Source organism: Malus domestica, chromosome 12 (genome assembly GCF_042453785.1).
Source record: "Malus domestica chromosome 12, GDT2T_hap1".
In the NCBI taxonomy this organism is placed as follows: domain Eukaryota; kingdom Viridiplantae; phylum Streptophyta; class Magnoliopsida; order Rosales; family Rosaceae; genus Malus; species Malus domestica.
Genome location: NC_091672.1, coordinates 22339062 through 22351354, shown reverse-complemented (window position 1 = coordinate 22351354; position 12293 = coordinate 22339062).

Genomic DNA, 12293 nt, shown 5'->3' with positions numbered 1-12293 from the left:
ATAAGGTTAGGTCAGCGTAGACCAAGTGTTCCAGTGCTAGGAACGCAAAAGACTCAGAAGAAGTTGTCTGAATTCCCTCTTCTTTAAATATTTGCCGAATGACTTGTGTGACAAAAGATCTCAAGCGGTTGAGAGTCAAAACATTTGTAATGTGTATGCCTTCTTATAATAGCATTTCCTTCAGTACCTAGTCCTCCACTTTGAAAGAGTGAGGCTTGGCCCCATAGTCATAATAGTCGACGGTATGTTCATCCCTGGTTGTCTTGATATAAACTTTTATCCCTCTTGTTGTAATGGGTTTGCTGAGAGTAAAAATCCTTCCTCTTACCAAGAGACAGATACGTTTGGTGACTTAGCGAGTAGCTAAATGAGGCAGGAGATGATGCAATGGGTGTCTGAATGGCCAAGATCTCCTCACTTGGTAGAACTTGACTTCCACTTCCCACTTGTTGATAGGGGTTAACCATATGGGGGTTCCCTTGGTATGTCTTTGCTTTGGCGGAGGCGTGGTTGTAAGCCTGTGCCATCACCTCAGAGTAAGTCTTCCAAGTGTTGGCATTAATCATGTACTTGAAGAAACAATCACGTAGGCCTACCATGAAGGCCTTAAAGGCGGTCTTGTCATCTGCCTCAGCGCAGCGAGAATACTCATGGCTGAAGCGACCGGTATACTCTCGTAGTGACTCGTCCGGCTTATGGCGAATAGTGTACAAGTCATCTGTAAAATGCAAGCAATCGGTCTGGAAGATATGTTGAGAGATAAACAGTTTTCTCAATTCCTCAAATGAGTCTACTGTCTCAGGTGGAAGACGGCAATACCAGTTTAGAGCTCCGCCAAAGAGGGTGGAGGGGAAGAGAAGACATCGCTCTTCGTTGGTGTTCATCCGATATGCCATGGTGGACTCAAAGAGGTTAAGGTGTTCAATTGGGTCCTCCCTTCTAGTATAGAGTTGTAAACCAAGCTTTTGTTTTGTCTTCGCTTGAAGGGGGTGTCGATGATCCTCCTTGTGAGAGGGCCAGGCCTGGGTTGGTTCCAGTCAGGTATCTCGACCTGACGTTCAGCCTTCAACTTGTTTACTTCTTCAAGGAGTTGTAGAACAAGGGGGTTCTGAGTAGAGTCATGTACCACTGGAATTTTCTTTTGTAAGTCTCCATTGCCTCTTGGAAGTAGGAAAGTTTGAACAAGGGCGTGTGGTTTTTTCTTGGACTCGCAGTACTGACTTCTAGGGCGAGTCTGTCGGAATACCTTAGAGTTCCCTGTACCTTCATGTTCCTCTGGGACCTATTGTTCCTTCCCTAGATTGGCAACTGGCCTGGGTCGTGGGAGGGGACCGAGTCTTTCAGAAACCCTTGGGTCATTGATCTTCGAGCATATATGGAGGGGATTCTCTCGACGTTGCTTTAGGAAGTCTCGGCAGTCACGGTAAACGGCTTTTGATCATTCCAACCCTTTTGCAAGGAGGTGTCTTCCTCCATTTCTCCTGCTTCTGGTCGAAACATCTGGGTTGAGAGAAGTCTCATGTTGATCAATGTTTTGATGATTAGCTCGCTCCTTATCAGGGATACCCATGTCGAAGGAAGGTGACCCTCCGTGTTGGGGGGTACCCAAATGATGTTTGATGTCCACAGGGGCAACGAGCTCGCGTGTTTGAGTACGCCTAGTTTCGTGGAGCGTCTCAAAGAACTTCTCATACTGCTCCTGGAGGACCTCATTCTTCATTGCTATCTTGTTGTTTTGAGCTTCTAGCTCATCGACTTTAGCTTAAAGAGCAACCCTTTTTCCTTCCTTCTTTCGTTGCTTCGCACTAGGTGCAAGAGGGGTGTCATTCTGTGTGTTGTGGCTTCCTTCGCTCCCCATGTTGGAGAGGGATGCCTGGTCAAAAGAGAGTGTACGAATGGTGGAAACCAGCTTGGCAAAGCTGAAGAGAGTGGGAATAAGTGTCATTCCCACAGACGGCGCCAAATGTTGATGCACAAAATCAGTGAGGACTTTGGTACAACAGAAAATGTTAAGTTTGTGACCTTCACTAGATTGCTCCGGTCATTAGTGTGGATAAGTATGTAAATGGATAGAGACAGGGAAGCAAACACAAGATGTACGTGGTTCACCCAGATTGGCTACGTCCACGGAGTAGAGGAGTTCTCATTAATTGTGAAGGGTTTACACAAGTACATAGGTTCAAACTCTCCTTTAGTGAGTACTAGTGAATGATTTAGTACAAATGACATTCAGAAATATTGTGGGAGAATGATCTCCTTTTATAGAAGAGAGTTTATAGCCTTGTTCTGACATTGACACGTGTTGTGTTGTGATTGGCTTCCGATGTTGACATGTGTCGCACTATGATTGGCTTCTGATGTCACGTGTCGCTCTGTGATTGGACTCCTGGTTGGAGGGAAACTCTTCTGGGTTCTTGACGGTATAACGTTGACCGGTACTCGGTAGTTTTGGGATTGGTCAAGTATGGTACAAACACAAGCAACACTAAATCAATTAGTTTTATTTATTTATTTAATGAGCTTCGTTTGACTCTCTTCGTTTTTTTTGGCTTCGGTTCTTAGCTCTTAGCTTTTGTGTTTTCTCCTCTTTGTTTGAATTGCTCTGTCTGTTTGATATCATGAACATTTACTCTGTTTTAGCTTTGGTTTTTCAGGATGAAGACTTCCTAGTCAAGCTAAACAACGACAAATCTAATGGAGATATTTTTCACAACCCTAAAGCCGCCACCGCTTCAACGCAAGCTGAGCGGAGAAATCCCTTTGTATTCTGGTGACTTTCAGCATGTTAAATCCTTGGACATGTTAAGTTCCACCAGAGTTTGCAAAACTTACTTTCCTTTCGCTCTTTGAATCTCTCAAATAATGTGCTCGTCGGCAGGATCTCAACTGGTACTCAGTTTTCGACATTTCCAAAAGCTTTCACTACAAGAAACAAAGGATTATGGAGTCCACCTTTTAACGGTGGATAACAAAGCAGAATTGTCATCAACACCAACACTGAATGGACGCCTTCCAAATTGGATTTATGTTTGGATTTGTTTAGACCTCCATCTGATTTATCAGTGTCGAAATGAGATTTATGTTTGAATTTTGTTAAGAACAAAAAGTGAAAATCAAAGTCTAAAAACGAAATGTTTATCATGAAAAGCTTTACGCTGTCGGTAGAATGCCACTTCCAAGTATCCAACCCAAAAATTAAACATGATTTCGTTAATTACCCCACTTGTAGCCTTGCAAATGAGAGATTGAAAGCGCTTCAAAGAAAAAGTTTTTGGGATCCAAAAGCACTTGAAGTGCTTTCTAGAATAAGCACCACTTCAAGTGTTTCTCCAACATTCACTTACGTTTTTACTAAAGATTGATTCCAAAAATATTTTTACTAAAAACTCTTTCAATGATTTAAAAAAATACTTCCAAACAAACTCTTAAAAGAAATCGAGAGTATAACGCATGTATCTGAATGTGGGGTATACACACCATTTCGTGAAGTTTTAGCCCTTCTATAGGGGCTAAGTTTTACCTCGCTTCTCCACAATAGTCAATCAACATTAATAAAACAACCTACGTTTTAAACCTCACAAGGGATATGGGGAAAGGCTTTGAAGTCAACAAGTCAAGCAAACAACAAATTAGTATCTGAAGATTTCAAAAAGACTACAGCATTAGCTTGTTAGTATCTGAAGATTTCAAAAAGACTACAGTAGTAGCTGTTTCAAAAAAAAAAAAAAAAAAAAAAAAGACTACAGTAGTAGCTTGTCATTATATGAAATTTTCAAAAGGAGTGATCACCTCGCTTTTGTTTTTTGTTACAAATGTGGCTTTATATAAAAAGCACTTCGTGTGTAATTCCTACACACAACTAAAAAGAAAGAAGTGAAAGCAATAATATCAGTACCCCTCTTTTCCTCTTTCCTGCAATCTTTTGTGTTATAGTTACGAAACTAAATAGTGTGATATCTTGCACCCGCTTCTCTCCTAGTGAAGGTTATCTCTCTAACTTTTCTATTTATAACACGTTATCAGCATGAGTCTTTAACCCTAACCAGTTCTCACCTCCCTTCGCCGAAAAATGCTTCCTCCAAGGATTTTACTGTTCTTCTTCTTCCTCTGCCTCACCTGCTTGATGTACCATCACCAAGATTTGCTGGCACCGTGCCTGCTCCTAGTTCTTAATATAATAATTACTTATATTTTTGATTTCTTGTTTGGTGTAGCTCCTGACTACTAACCCAGTGTTTATTTATGTTAATTTTACTGCAATTTTAGGTGGTGCAGTATAATCGCCCATCCTGATCTGCATATTTAAATTTTCCCGCTACTTGAGTGGAGCAGTATAATCGTCCACCCTATGTTATATTGTTTCAATGAGAGTGGTGCGGTACAATCACCCTCCTCATTGATCATGTCAATCTCGAGCCTGAAGTTTCGAGTGCTTATCATTTTGGCCTGAAGATCAAAATGAAAAATTTGTAAGAACCAGAAGTTCTAACACTACATTCATCAAGAATACATATTATTGCAAGTTCTTACACACCTCAATTTTCTTTCAAAAAAGAAAATGGTGAACTTGGCAAAGCTTGATTTTGTTGCCCTATATATTACTGGGAGGAACTACCTTACCTGACACGCCCCAACCCCGATATCCCTTTAATACCAGGATGGGCACGTGCTGGCCGACACCCGAGGGTGACGAAGCCATTTAAAACATGCATACAACTAAAATATTTAATTAGAAAGAGATACAAAAATGCAGAATCGTGTTCAAAGCATACAACTAATCAATAATAATGTGAAAGAATTATTATGGAAAGGTACGAACCGAGGAATGGAACCTACACATAGGAGGCTTGAAGATGCCTAAGCGGAAATGCCCTGACGCTGGGATCGCGTGCCTTGAATCTAACTCCTGAGGGGGTGCAAAACAGAAAATGTGAGTGGACCAAAGTTTATAATAGTTGTTTGTACCATACTTAGGGCCTCCATATTTAGATCTCGTATAAATACTCGGGAGACTCAAATGTAATTATGTAATAAATGAAGGGGCAAATATGTAATAAGTGAGGAGCCTTTATTCTATAAAAGGACTCCTCACTCTCCTCATTAGGAGAGGCCAAGATTGAGGGCAAGGCTTAGGCCATAGGAAGAGAGAAAATAGGCTAGAGAGCATACTGCCTCTAGCCTTCTTGTATATTCACCATTCAGAGTGAAACAATATCAACATCAGTGTGGACGTAGCCTAAACATTGGGGTGAACTACGATACATCTTGTGTTCTTTACTTTCTTGCAGATTCACAGTTGGATTTACGTTGTTCCAAGACCCCTTCGGTTTTGTGCATCAACATTTGGCGCCGTCTGTGGGAAACGATACAAAAAGTTGTGTCGGTTCTCTTTCATTTTTTCACCTCCACCGTGAATCTACAAAACCCACACAGAGACACAGAGACACAGACACAGAGCTCTCTTTCTCTCTCTGCCTCTGAACTCATGCCTTTCCTCACAACCTACACATTTTCCACTTCTCAGAAAAGCCAAAAAAACACAAAAAAAAAAAAACCTCCAGAAATTGAAAAGAAGCGGATAAAAAAAACCAAAATGTCTTCTTTCATCACAGCAAAGATCAAGTCCAAGGCAGACGAGCTCTACCATGAAGATGAAATCTACCAACAGAAATCAAAGGAGCTTCTCTCAGAAATCTGCCTCCCCAATGGCCTTCTGCCCCTCAAAGACATCGAAGAGTGCAGGATCGTGAGAGAAACCAGCTTTATGTGGCTCAAGCAAAAGAAGAGCTGCACCCATAAGTTTGAGAAGATTGGGCCAAACCTCCATCCAACGCGGCTCCCGCCCTGATTTGACTCATCCGAAATTCGATGAGTCAACCAGCCGCCGAGGCCACTCCGGATATCCCAAAGTCCGACACCACGGACGTCCTGGTTCAGTACGTTGTTCTCAGGCGAGACCTAATCGACACGTGGCCGACAAGCAGCGTGGTCACACAGGGCTGCCATGCCTCCGCAAGTCCCCGGGTCCTGACCCAACTCGTCCCGGTTGTTTTCCAGAAAACAGTAAATGAGGTGGAGATTGATGATATTATTATGGAGCAATAGCTCGTCCTGGTCATTTTCCAGAAAGCAGTAAATGGAGTGGAAATTGATCCTAGTGCTCAAACTGATTATGTTGAATCCGGTTCAAAGGTAGAGCTGCCTTTATGACTTGCTTATGAGTTACACCTCAAACAAGTAGTAAAGATGAATGCTCCTGCCTATTTCAATCATAGAACAAAGCTGGAACTTGGGGCTGATGGTGTAGCTGTAGATTGGTCCTATACGTCACTGTCACCCGCAACCTCCTCGAACCATTTCTGTCGGTGATGCCATCAGAAATGATGAGTCTGGATGGCTTTAGTCGACCATCCACATGGATTGCTTTTGTCGACCACCCGCATGGAAAAGCAAAAGCAAAGCAGAAAACAAAAGGTCCCAGCAGCAACCAGGCCGAAAGTAAAAGTAAAGCAGAAAACAAAAGCAAAAGCAAAAGTAAAAAAAAACAAGGAAATGGCATTATTCCCTTGTCTGTCATTTTCCAAAAGAAAGAAAAATAAAGAGAAAGGAAAAGGTAAAACGTTCAGTAGGCGCAATACGCACATGGAAAAAGATCTGCAACAACCCAGTACGCAGTAGGTGCAGTACGCACAACTGTCGAAGCTTTTATGTCGAAACCTTTGTTTTGAATGATGTGATTTACTTTTCTTATCTTTTGGAGACATCTGTATAACTCCACCAGAGGGTAATAAAAAAAAAACGGCAAGCCCAATATAATGGGCTGGAATGTTATGTGGAGGGCGAATACCCATATACCCAAAAGAGCCAGGCCCTATGGTTTCAAACTCCAACCTCCACCCCTCCACTTAAGGTTCACCCTCTATTATCACAAACCAGGTGATCAAAAGTATGCCTAGTACTCAAAAATTATTCGGCAGCCTGCCGTTATTATCACCAACTAGGTGATCAAAAGTATGTCCAGTACTCCAAAAATTATTCGGCAGCGTGCCGCTATTATCACCAACCAGGTGATCAAAAGTACGCCCAGTACTCCAAAATTATTCGGCAGCCTTCCGCTATTATCACTAACTAGGTGATCAAAAGTACTTCCAGTACTCTAAAATTATTCAGCAGCCTGCCGCTATTATCACCCATTAGGTGATCAAAAGTACGTCCAGTACTCCAAAAAATCATACATGAGCATCACTCATGTCAATCATACATAAACATTCATGAGCATCACTCATGTCAATCATACATAAACATTCATGATCATCCATCTTCACAACATTCACGAGCATCACTCATGTTAACATTCATGAGCATCACTCACGTTAACATCCATGAGCATCACTCATGTCAATCAACATAAACATTCATGAGCATCACTCATGTCAATCAGCTTCGAAAGCTTCATTTACAGAGCTCCAGCTTCAAAAGCTTCATTTACAAAACCTCCATCTTCAAAGCTTCACTTGCAAAGCTCCACCTACAAAGCTTCAGTGCAGGGTATACAAATACCGCCTCTGAACAACCGCCATTTTGGCCCATACACGAATTCAATTTGAAGTCTCCAGCCAACAGACTCTATTGACTGAAGACTTGGGGGATTACACTATGTACCATATATTGGGCTTTCGCAACTAGGCCTCATGAAAAAATAGTTGGGGGACTTAGCCCATTATTTATGTACTGATGAGCGAACCCTTATTCTATAAAAGGGACTCCCTCACTTTCATTAGAGAGCACCCATTATTCATGTATTGAGGAGCGAACCCTTATTTTATAAAAAGGATTCCCTTACCTTCATTAGAGAAAGACTCTTAGCCTATCACTTATGTATTGAGAACTGAATCCTTATTCTATAAAAAGGACTCCCTCACCATCATCAGAGAGCATCAACTCTAGCCTATCATTCACGTATTGAGGAGCGAGCCCTTATTCTATAAAAGGGACTCCCTCACCTTCAACGCCACAAGGCCAGCCAACCAAGGCAACATAAGCCACAAACTGAGTAGCCTCGCAACATGTGCTACTTCTAGTTGAGCATCATTTCAGATTAAGCACTGCCTCATATCGAGTATCAGTTTTAGACGACATCTAGTTACTTTAGCCCACACATGGACTGAATTTCAAGTCTCTAGCCAAAAGACTCTTTTGACTGAAGACTTGGGGGACTACTGTTTGTACCATACTTAAGGCCTCCGTATTTAGATCTCGTATAAATACTCGGGGGACTCAAATGTAATTATGTAATAAATGAAAGGGCAAATATGTAATAAGTGAAGAGCCCTTATTCTATAAAAGGACTCCTCACTCTCCTCATTAGGAGAGGCCAAGATTGAGGGCAAGGCTTAGGCCATAGGAAGAGAGAAAATAGGCTAGAGAGCACACTGCTTCTAGCTTTCTTGTATATTCACCATTCAGAGTGAAACAATATCAACATCAGTGTGGACGTAGCCTAAACATTGGGGTGAACCACGATAAATCTTGTGTTCTTTACTTTCTTGCAGATTCACTGTCGAATTTACGTTGTTCCAAGACCCCTTCGATTTTATGCATCAACAATAGTAATACTAATAATAAGAAAATCATTTTCTTTATGAATATACTAACCCCCTGTTTTGAAAACATATATAATACTACATAATAGGTTTTTCTGAAAACCCTAGCATGCCATGAAATCATTCGTAAAACAAGTATGAGTAAAACCATGCTCAATAACAGCACAATCATCACACGAAGGCAAATCCATAAATCTCATCATACTGTACTCTCTAGGGGTATCATAGTCGCTCGAAGGCAGTACCTGTCCATCACCAAAGGTGAAGCTGTACGACACTGTTTTAGCCAGTGAAGAAACCATGGTCTATCACCCGAAGGTGAAGCTGTATGACTCTAGATTACGCCGGAGAAAATGATATATAACATCACACACCTACACTAGCCCTAGGCTAGTGAAGCTGGGGGTATAACATAAATAACTCATTCCTCATTCGCCCGAAGGTAATACCTGTCCATCACTTAAAGGTGAAGCTGTACGACACTGGGTTACGCCAGTGAAGAAAACCATGGTCCATCACCCAATATTTCATAACCTTTATTGATACGTAATTCGCTAAATCATAATTATTTCGTAAACCACAAATATAGAAGTTCGTAAAGCATAATATAAAACATACTTAATCATGTAATATGAAATGCATGCTAGGCTAATATTTTATAAAAACATGAAAGTTTAGAAAGGGTCCACTCACAAGTATTCCACTACTGGAGAACTGCTCGAACTAGCAAGGATGGTGCTACTTCCCGTCGATGCACCTAAACACATATAAAAGCCATTTAGTCAAACTCTACTGAAACGGTTGAATTTGAGAAAATGGACAGCGGATTCAGATTCAGGGCGTCAAAATTAGTCTAGAAGGGGTCTCAGCCAAAACCTGAAAAAGTTAACTTAAAAGTCAATGTTGACGGTCAACGATCAACGGAAGTCAAAGGGTCGGGTCAATGGGTCACAGTCAATGGGTCAGATCTGGGTCTGTGCTTGGGTAGCTGGATTGGGCCGGATTATAAGATTGGATCTGGGTTAGGTTAAATAGGTTAGGCCTGGGTTATTGGGCTAGGTTTATAAGTTAAGAGAGTTGGGCTTGGTTTAAAGGGTTAGTGGACTTGGGCTCGGGTTAATGGTTCAGATGGCCTAAAGAACTGGGCCTGATTCAGATTGGGTTTTTGGACTGATTTCAAGTTGCGAGTCAGGTCGACTTGATTGGCTTCGTGGGTCACCAAACCCCACGAAGTGAAACACCGGAAATCCAAGGGTTTTCTTCGGGAAACTTCCCCGGCTTTGATCTGGGGTCAAATCTCCACCATTTTCAGTGATTCCTGAAACACAATGAAGCTAAAGAAGAGGGGAACAAGAAATTACCAATTTGAGGGTGTTGTCGAAAAAATCTGGAAAACGTTTCCCCCTGAGGTTCCTGCGTCCAAAACAATACCACGTACGTTAAAACTATCCTAATTGTGCACTAAAACATGATCTAGGAAATTTGAGAGGGTTTTTTAAGCTCACCGTCGTTGGAGACGGCGATGATTCGTCAGAGAAACATTTGCACAATGATGGTGCCACCGTGAAGAAAGAGAGAAACATCATCCTGGGCTAGGGGTTCAAGAGTATGAGTTCAATATGTGGGGAGAGATTGGTAGAGGCAGTGGTCTGTAGGGTGGCTCGCCAGAGAGGTGTGGTGTGTGGATGTCACCACTGTTGATGCAGAGGTAGGGCATGGGGAAATGTGAGAAAATGATAGAGAGATAAGGGATAGAGGTAGAGGCGAGGTGGAGGTGTCTTGGTCGTGAGGCTCGCCAGAGTATGGCGATGAGTGGTGATGGTGGTGTTGTGATGTTGCTCGGAAAGAGGGAGATAATTTTTCCCCGAGAAAGACAAGGAAAAAAGGAGAAAAAGAGAAGAAGGGAGAGTTCCAAAGAGATCACGAGAGGGAAAGAATCGCCACGTGTCGCCATCCCAACGGTCCATGGAGAAATATCTCAAATTGCAAAATTACCAAAATACTCGTATTATTTCGAGTCCTGGAAAATCTTCGTTTTAGCTCCAAATTCACTTCCGCTTGCACCCATGTAATCACAATGACGAGTACTACGAAGCTACGCCAAGGGAATGAATCTTACAGGACACGATAATACGGTCAACAAAAGTCAACGTTTTTACCTCAGAGGGCATTTTTCGTAAATTCCCATATTAAATTTTTAAAAACTGTAATTTTTGAAGATGGGTTGTTACATTGCCTGGGTAGTGGATGCCAAGATCCATCTGGAGGTAGGGAATCTTGGAGAAACCATCAAGGAAGAAAACAGTGCATCATCTCAAGATTGGGCAAAAGCCATGATCTTTATCCGTCATCACCTTGTTGAAGGACTGAAAAGTGAGTACCTAAAGGTTGAAGATCCATTAGCCCTCTGGAAGGCATTGAGAAATAAATATAATTACTAGAAAACAGTGATTCTTCTAAGGGCTCGGTATGAGTGGACACACCTAAGGATCTAGGATTTCAAGACGGTTGCTGGGTACAATTATGCAATGTTTAGAATTAGCTCCCAGATGAAGCTTTGTGGGGAGACCATCATTGAGGAAGATATGCTAGAAAAGACTTTCAGTACCTTACATGCCTCCAACATGCTCCTGCAGCAGCATTATAGAGAGCGAGGGTTTACTGAGTATAACCAGCTGATATCAGTGCTCCTTATGGCTGAACAAAATTAGGGCTGGTTCAGTATGAGATACAGAACCAAATTCTTGTCCCGATTCCCAAACCGAAGTTTTTGGGAATCCCAATTTCAATACTGATCCCAAACCAAATTTTTGGGAATCCCAATTTTCTGGAATCTCGAAATAGTTTTGGGATTTCGGGACAAATCAGGAATTCCGAAATAGTTTTGGGCTTTTGGGCTATTGGATTAAAATTTGACATATTGGGCTTTTGGGCTAAAATTCAACCTTTTATATTGAAAATATCAGCCTAATTGCATGTGCACAATAGCCCATCTCCTATTAACATAATCAATCTGCCAATCCTTGCCTGTGCACAAACAATAGCCAATCTGCCAATCTGCCTATTCTACTACACATGCATGCAACAAAAATAAATTAAGTAACAAATCCAAAAGCATAAAAATTAGTTACAAGCCAAGGTTTCAAAATAAATAAAGTAACAAACCCAAAAGCAAAAAAAAATAGTTACAAGGCAAAATTTCAAAATAAATTAAGTTACAAACCAAAAGCAAAAAGCAAAGCTTAAAGTTTATGAAGATTGTTGGCCTCTTCGGCCCCTTCGCCCCCTTGATCTTGTTGATGGTTATACTTGCTCCCTTCTTGTTGGTACTTGTACTCTTCCCCTTGATGTTGATGGTTGAGCCCTTCCCCTTAAACTGGGTGGTCATGGAGGTAGTGATTGATTTTGAAGTTGTTGAACTTCAACTTGAGGTGGTCGAGGAGGTGGAGGTGGCATTTCATTTCCTTGTGTTGTCTTGTCCTCACCTCCCAAATTAGCTGTGCCTAAAACAATAAACCACAAATCATTTAGATTGAATTATATAAATAGATAATAAATACTAAGAAAATAAAAGAGGAAATTAAATTGTTTACTTACTTCTTTCTAAGCGTTCAAGTTCCTTGTAGAAATAGAATTTGTCGAGAGTAGGCTCCTTGTAGAAACAAAATTCATGTCCTCTAAGCCAATCAC